Source organism: Mus pahari, chromosome 18 (genome assembly GCF_900095145.1).
Source record: "Mus pahari chromosome 18, PAHARI_EIJ_v1.1, whole genome shotgun sequence".
NCBI lineage: Eukaryota > Metazoa > Chordata > Mammalia > Rodentia > Muridae > Mus > Mus pahari.
This window is the reverse complement of record NC_034607.1, coordinates 32525034-32531597: the sequence shown is the minus strand read 5'-3', so window position 1 is coordinate 32531597 and position 6564 is coordinate 32525034. Positions and strand designations below refer to the sequence as shown.

General features: G+C 49.7%; 1 protein-coding gene across 1 annotated transcript in view; it reads left to right on the top strand.

The window, feature by feature from the left end:
* Nucleotides 1-2067: 2067 nt before the first annotated feature.
* Nucleotides 2068-6564, top strand: part of Ralbp1 (ralA binding protein 1) — a 35457-nt gene continuing 30960 nt past the window's right edge. Inside the window, exon 1 of the mRNA XM_021217833.2 lies at nt 2068-2237. The gene's annotated coding sequence lies outside the window, so the exon portion shown is untranslated. The remainder of the gene's footprint in view (nt 2238-6564) is intronic.

The window sequence follows — 6564 nt, the reverse complement described above, 5'->3', positions numbered from 1 at the left end:
TAATCACCTTTTCCTTTGTAGAACAGTGGTTCTCAAACTGTGGGTCACCACCCCCTGGAGTCAAATGACCTTTTCACAGGGGTCACCCAACACCACAGGAAAACATAGATATTTACATGACAATTTGTAACAGTAGCAAAATTACAGTTATGATGTAGCAATGAAAATTATGTTGTGGTTGGGGTTGCCACACCATGAGGGACTGAATTCAAGGGTCGCAGCAGCGTACGCATAGAGCAACAAGTTTTATGTTCACATGGCTCTCCTTATCCTCAGTCCCATGGGGGCGATGCAAGTCAGTTCAGATGGATGTGGCACAGGCAAAAGGTTTGCATCATAGCTGAGGAATGTTTGGATCAGAAAGTCTTGTGCTAGAGCTGTAGCTCAGTGTTTGCCTAGCATTGCTAAGGCCCTAGGTTCAAGCTGTAGAACTGAAAAATAAACAAAACCAGTCTTTATAACGGGCAGCAAATAGACCTGCCTACCTTTCGTCCCAGAACACATTGTATTTGTTTGACATTATTAACTTCATCCTCTCCCTGAGGTCTCTTCTGTTTAACTTTTCCCTGATAGGAGACAAAAATGGTTCCTACTGTTGCAGACCTCAAGTATTTCACTGTACCAGAAAAGAAAGGAAGCTCCGGTTTAGTGGAAGCCTGAGTCTGCCTCTGTGGGTTATTGGCTCTGGTTGGACATGATGCCTGGTTCTAAAACAGTTACCAGTGGAAATGGTTATGTGGTGTTCCTTAAGGGGGAGGGAAGAATGCTGAGAAACAGCCAATAAATATGCTCTATATTTGCACCTCCGTTAGCACAAATAAATAATAAAGAAGTGTGCGAAGATTACTCCTGGATTGGCTCACAGAAACGCAGCACTTAAGGCTCTGCAGAAATTATGGCTCAGAAGGGAGTCAGTCTTCACTCTGAGCGACCGTTCTTGCTTTTTCCCTCTACTCTGCTGTGTCCCCCACTTCTCTGCTTTCAGCCTCACAGGCCATCTTCTCATGGAGGCTGTTTTATCGCTACAGGGGTTCTGGAAAGGTCCCTCTAGGACTTCAGTGTGTCACTGAGGGTGACTCTTTTGCACAAGGGATGGACTTGTCTTATTTGAGCAAAGATGGCTTGGAAGCATAGAACACGATGGATCAGTGAAGAAGCAGACACTAGAAATCTCATCTCTCTTCTGACTGCCAATGTTACAAACCCAGAATAGTTCAAGGGACTGCTGTTTATTACGGTATGCACCAGTCAACACTCTTTCCGTCCTTCGTGGGGGACTTGTGGAGGATACGCGGCTGCTTCTATTTGTGAGCTGAACGTGATGCTGTGCGGCTTTAACTCGAGTGTGGATGGCTAACTGCGGAGGCAAGTGGATGGGAGCCTGCAGTTCCTCCGCAAGCCAACACACTTCAGGGGTCCTGCACACTGCCCAGCCCTAGCCCCAGAAGCTTCCTTTCTCCAAACCCCCAGGCAAGAATTCTCCAAAAGATCTCCGCCCAAAGGCGGCCAGCAAGGTGCTCCGCCCAGAGGCGGGGTGGGCCAGCAGCCCAGGCAGGTTTAACTGGTTGGAACCACTAAAGTACGCAGATGCTGGGGGAAAACTGTCACTCTCGGTAGCTGCGGACACCAGGCCAGAGCTTGGGGAGGAACGCGCTTTCTTCCCAGCAGACCTCCGCAGGGCTCCCACACTGTTTTCACTGGGATTCGCTCCGGTAGGTGTGTGTGTGTGTGCGTGTGTGTGTTCCACTCGGTCCCCCCAGAACACTGCGCAGGCGCCTGCAGAGCCTTAGCGTTTGGCGCATCCTCTCGCGGGTTCCCCGTTTCCCCCCAACGAGTTCCAGCTCGGGAGGCGCGGTGCTTTCTGGGCGTTGTGGTTTCTATCCGAGACAAGGTCCTACAGCAGCGGGGTGTCAGGTTTACTGGAACTACAACTCCCGGCGTGCCCCACGCGAGGACGCGGGGCGTTTGCCCTAGCCGGCCCTAGCCGTCACGGCCAAGGAGCTGAGGACCCGGGAAGCCGGCTGCGGCGGGAGGAGGGCGTGCGCGTGCGCGCTGGGCCGGCTCGTCCTGTTCTGTCCCAATCATTGTAAACAGGCGAAGGCTGGGCGGGGTGGGAATGGGGCTCCCGCGGCCGTCCGGGGGTGCAGCGCAGGAGGCGGCGGTTGAGGCGGAAGCGTGAGTGCGAGGAGGCGGCGGCGGCTGCAGCGGAGCGGACGGTCGCTCGGCGGCAGGCACTGGTCAGTGGCGGGGAGCGGTCGCTCGCGGGGGTCGCAGCGCTGCGGCGGTGTCCGTGGGAGCCGTCGGGCGCCCGGCCTCGCGCCCGCGCCTGTCACGCAGCGTGCTGGGCTTGGGATCCCGGGCTCCGAATGGGAGTTGGGGGTGGGGGGCGTGGCCGCCCCGCCTTACGTTGTCCGCGAAGGCTTCACCCCGGAGCTTGCTCCTTTGGGGTGGGTCACGCCGCCTGCCGGACAGGCCTCCGTGGGAGCACCCGGGTGTGTCCTGTGTTGCTCTGGGACCCAGGGGCTTGTTGGGAGTCCAGCTGCTTCCTGGGAGCTTCCAGGCCTCGGGGCATCCCTGCGGGCCACACCTGGCCCGAGCTGCGGCCGGGGACTGGCCTGACGCAGCCTTCCGGTTTATGGATCGCATATGGCTCGCGCTTCTGGCTCGCCCACCTGTCTCGGTGTTTGCCGGGTAGAGTCGGGGAACAGCTCCTGATGTCGCCCGTGGGACGACCCTGACTGCAGTGGTACTTGTTCCAGGGTTCAGAAGTGTTCTGCCAGCTCTGGAGTTGGGAACTCCATTCTCAACGCGTTTTCAAGCGTTTTCGTGCTAGAGTGTCCTTAGTCGAGGAGAGCTTTCTTTTTCCGTCTTTTAAATATGTCGTTGTGAAACAGGTTTGACAAATTATTCCACTTCCCAGTCTCCTGAAGTGGGGCTGGTTCAAGTTTGAAGATTATTACAAGGATTCTTCCAGAGAGCAGCGTGTGTACCCTAAGGTTCTTAGAGATCACAGCTGTTTTCATTGGAGGTCTGTGCTTGTGACAGAAGTGCTACAGTGTATGCATTGAGCTGTTGCACTGCCCAGCTTTGGTGGTGGTGATGGGACGGGTGTGGGCTAACACTGGAGCTTTGGGTAGCATTACCCATGCTTGGCAGTTATTGACAAAGTACTCAGTGATAAGTTATAGGCCTACTTTTGGTTTAGTGTTCAGACAGCACTTTAAGGAAAGGTCTCATTACTTTCTGTAGTAGGAATTATCTCGATGATTTCAAGGTCCTGGGTGTCTTCTTCAAAATGAAGAACTCCTGTTGGTGGTGTTGGCATTTTCAGAGGTCTGCAGTCAGTAGAGTGCTTCTTGTTTTTCAGTGTGTCCCATAGACCCAAGAGAGATGGGTTTGGGTTAGTTTAATAGCAGTTGCTGTTAAGTAATTTTTAAAACGAAGTATCTAGAAGCCAGCTGGTGGTGGCACACCTAGCTCTCTGGAGGCAGAGCTCTGTGAGTTTGAGGTCAGTCTTATCTACAGAGCAGGTTCCAGGATAGCCAGAGCTAACCAGAAATCCTGTCTCAAAAAACAAACAAACAAACAAATCACAGAGAATCTAGAAACAAGGTACACTAGCTGAATTTGCTGTCTTTTTCAAAAGGTGGTTTCTCATAATAAGTTTACAGGGACCATTTTCCTCGTAATTTAGGGAGACCGAAGTGGTGTTTTAAAAAGTGTGTACTGGAGCTGGAGACAGGGCTCACTGGTTATCAACATGACTCTTGGAGAGTTACAGAGTTTGGTCCCCAGTAACTGTTCCCAACTGCCTGTAGGTCCAGGTCCCAGGAAACCCAACACCTCTGGTCTCCACAAGCAATGGCTCGCCTCCCCCCATAATTAAAAATAATAAAAATTTTAAAAAGTGAATATTAATTTTATTTTATACAGCTACACTTGCATAGTGACAGCTTGGGAAGAAATGATTAGGTCCACAACAGTATCCCAAAGTATATTCTGTTATTTTCTTTTTTTTTTTTGTGGTGGTGGGTAGTGGACAGTGGTGGCAGGGTCTCACTGTAAAGTCCTGGCTGGCCTAGAACCTTCCTATGTGGATGCTTGAACTAAGATCACATAGATCTTCCTGCTTCTGGCTCCTAAGTGCTGGGATTAGACGTATGTCCAGCTATTCTTTTCTTTTAAAAAGAAAGTCCCTGATAGACTTTATGCTAATATAGGTAAGACAGAACATGGGGAAAATGCAGGTGATTTAGAGTACAGGAGTTACTGTGTTTATGTTCTCTGCTAAATAAAGAGAACTTGAAGGACATGTTAGGAGAGCACTCAGCCCCTGTTCTACAACACTCAGCTTGCAATCTACAGTGTTTCCAAGATTCAGTAGAAAATATGGGGGTTCTGTGAATATATGCAAGATGTAATACCTAAGAGAAACAATGGGAAAGGGCAGAAGATAGAGGAAGGACATACATGTAAATAGTGATAAAAATACAGGTTGGGAGTGCTCAGTGGAGGATACCTAACACTGTATAATCAATCAGCTGGGCAGCCGTAGAAATGATGGGCAGTCATGTATGGAATAGTGCAAGCAGAACTGTGTAAAATGAGCTACAAAGACTATGTAGTAGGATCTGCAAGGGTAGCTAGCTACCTCAAGTATAGCTGCATATGGTGGTGGAGAGACGTGAAACTGGGGGGATAGTCTGTATACCATCAAAGCCGACTTCAGCTTTGCCCTGCCAGCAAATGGGAGTCATTGAGACAGAATGGAGAGGGGTGGGGGTGGGAGAAACAGACTGGCTAATCTATGCTGGCCACATTTAACCCTCTGTTGTAAGTGTCCCTAAGGATCAAGCAGAATTAATTGGAAAAGGTGTGTAAGGCTGAAGGAGTCAGAGAGAGACGTGCTAGGAAGCATTTCAGACAGGTGTGTTGTTGCTGTAGCTGTAGCTGTAGTGTTGACTGTGCCAGGAGCTGAAGGTGAGTCTTTGAAAAACGACCACCATGCTGAGGATTGTAGCTGCCCGGCCCCAGGTCATAAACCAGTTTGTGGTATGAATTGTGGAGTGTAGACTTCAGAGTACAGAGAGGGTAGATGGAGTTGAATATGGAACGGGTTTAGACAGTCTTCATTATTGCCAATAACTGAGGTGAGAAGTGGGGTCTAAAAAGAACAGTGTCAGGATACAGATGGCAGAAATACTTAGAAAACAGACTGAATAGAATTTACCAAAAGTTGGTTATGGAAAGCGCGGGTGCCTTGCGTTCCATCCTGGGTCCCTGAGGAAGCAACGGTAGGATAGCCTGAGACAGAGACTCGAGGAAGTGCAGTAAGTTTGAGGAGGACTCACGTGCTAGCTTCTGGCATGTTGCGTGGATGTTTTTGTGAACGTCCAGGTAGAGTTTGTGCGCTCTGTCATCCTTTTAGTTGTGAGTCTTAGGCTTTAGCGGCTGAGCTGCCTCTCCAGTCCTGTCACGTTTTATTGTAAACGGTGACTGAAGCCTCTGGTTTAGGGACTGCCACACAGGAAGAGTTTGCCAACTGCAAACAGCTCCAGGAATAAGCCACAGAGCTCAGCACAGGAGGGTATGCTGGAAGGTGACCTTCAGAACCGTTTGGTAATGTTGAGGCATCCATGAGGAGGTCCTGTCATAGAAGCCAAAGTAGGGTCTGTCTCATTCTGTAGACCATGCTAGCCTTGAACTCAGAAGGAATAACCCGTTCTCCCTCAGCCTTCTAAATGCTGGGGTTAAAGGTCTGAGTCACTGCGCCCAGCTGATAGGGTCATTTCCAACTATCTCCAGGAAAAAAAAAATAAGATGAAGACATCGACAGGTGTGGGGGTCAAATGGCTATAATCCCAGCACTCGGGAGAGGAGACTACCGCAGAAAGTTCGAGACTAGAGAGCAAGACCCATCTCAGAACACAAAATGAGACCTCAGCGCTAAAGCCAGATGAAAGATAGACTTGAGATTTTCAGAGTAGGGGCTGGAAAGGTGGCTCAGAATTTAATAGTCCTTACTGCTTTCCAGAGCCTTAAGGCCAGCTCCCAATACCCATGCTGGGTGCTTCATAACTGCCTGTGACTAGCTCCTGAGGGGTCAGGGAGCACCCACACTAGCCTGTACTTCCTTTTTTTCCCTGGGAGACAGGGTCTCTCTGTGTAGTCTTGTCTGTCTTGGAACTCACCGTGTAGAGCAGGCTGGCCTTGAACTCCTGCCTCTGACTCCTAAGTGCTGGGATTAAAGGTGTGCATCATTATACCCAGCTGTATAATTAAAAAATAAAAAAAAAATGTTTAAATGCTCTAAGTAGTTGGTCAGAATAAGAATTATGAGCCTTTTGAATTTGATAAAGATGTTTAGCATCGTGTTGAATTAAATTTATGGTAGATTGATAGGGGAAGAAACTATTCTGGGAGGTGATCTCCCTTGGCACTTGCTTTTCTGTCTTTAGTTCTGTGAAAGGGTCTTACTCTAGCTTATGCTTGTCTGGAACTCACAGTCCTCCTGCCTTGGCCTCCGGGTTGCTGGATAGCAGGCATATATGTCAGCTGTGAGGG